Here is a 1,643-nt window from a genome sequence, read left to right on the forward strand (position 1 = left end):
GAGTGTATTATTGATTTGGAATTTAATTGCATTGAGATCTGAGAATGTGCTATGGACAATTTTTTAAAATCTGTTGAAACTTAAGAGAGAAAAACAAACTTTGCTTATGGTTAATTAACCGAGTTCCGTGAGTACTTGAAAAAAACGCATATGTTCTATTTGCTAGATGATAAATGCCATCCACTGCTGTGGGCCCTTCAGCTTGACCCAGCTGGGCTGACTGAGGAGGCTGCAGAATTCTCTCAGACTTGTGTGTCCGATAAATGAAGGCCAGGGGTCCTGCTTCGAGCCCCAGATCCCAGTGGGGCTGTGGCCCTGTGTTTCTGGGTCCTTCCCAGGCCATGAGAATTTCAAACCTGGCTTTGGCTACAGCCTCTCTTTTCAGACTTTATATTTGGGGCAGCCCAAGGTTCCTGCACCTTCTTGCCTGGAAATCCCCATCTCCGTTCCAGCGGCAGCAGCTCAGAGAAATGAGGCACTTGCCTGAGGTCACATGCCCCTTAGCGGAGGAACTAAAGGTAGGACTTCCCATCTTCACTGTCAGAGCTCTTGTCGCTCTGCCAGGTGACACCACAGCACTAAGAACAGAGTTTAAAATTGTCATGAACTAAGTGAACAACCGCCAAACCATGTACTCGCATAAACTATTATGAAACTGCTTAGCAAATAAATTATTCAAAGCCAATGGTTTCATTTTACTAGAAAAGTAGAAGTGTGTGTGTGTGTGTGTGTGTGTGTGTGCACGCGTGCACGCGTGCCTCAGTGCTTGTGCAGAAAAGTAATGAGGGGCTCCCTGAGGTACTGTGTCAGGGGTCTCCTGGGGTCAGGGGTCTACTGGAAAATTGGACCCAAGGTGATTTCTTTAAAACCTTAATGGTTGGAAGCTGGGGAAATGGTTTTATAAAACCATAAACAATTCCTGTGCCTAGAAGTGAAGAATTACTTGGGCGGGCCGTTTTGTGGTTCTGCTAAACCTCCCAGGTGTAAGCGATGGCCTTCAGCTGGTGGCAGGAAGACGAGAAGATGCAGGCCGATTGTCAGGCTGCCGGGCCCCCAGTCCCCGGTGGGACGGAGATGGTCTCTACCAGCCAAAAAGAGTCAATTGCTAAACCCATTCATTATTCAAAAGTAAAGAACTTTCAAACCAAAGGTAATAGACACTGAAACAACATCCCCTCCTCATCATTTTAACATTTTACAGGTATTTGTGCTCGTTGTGGCTTTGTGCCTGTCTGGGGGGACTCTCCTGCTGGTCTGCCATGCACATTTCTCCTTATGCCATGTTCTGTGAAATTGCGTTGGGAGCTTGAAATCGGTCAATGGTGGGAGTACTTATACCTTGGAAATCGGTGGACTCTGTAAGCCAGAGTCTGTAAGCCCCTCCCCCGATGCTCACTTGTCACATATTGGTCAGCACACCACTGCCCGACGCCATAGCGTCTCCATTTTCCAGGTGGGCGAGGTGCTGCTCATCCCACACATCTGAGTCATTTCGGTTGGAGTAGGAGCTTCGCAATGCAGGTACTCTTCTATTGGAGAGGTGAGGGTCTTATTGGAAGGCGAGTGTCTCAGGATCTTAGGTAAACAAATGGACAAAACAGTCCTTGAGAAAAACCTGTTTCAACTAGAAGAGGAAAAATTAG

Source organism: Rhinolophus hipposideros (assembly GCF_964194185.1).
Source record: "Rhinolophus hipposideros genome assembly, chromosome: 2".
NCBI lineage: Eukaryota > Metazoa > Chordata > Mammalia > Chiroptera > Rhinolophidae > Rhinolophus > Rhinolophus hipposideros.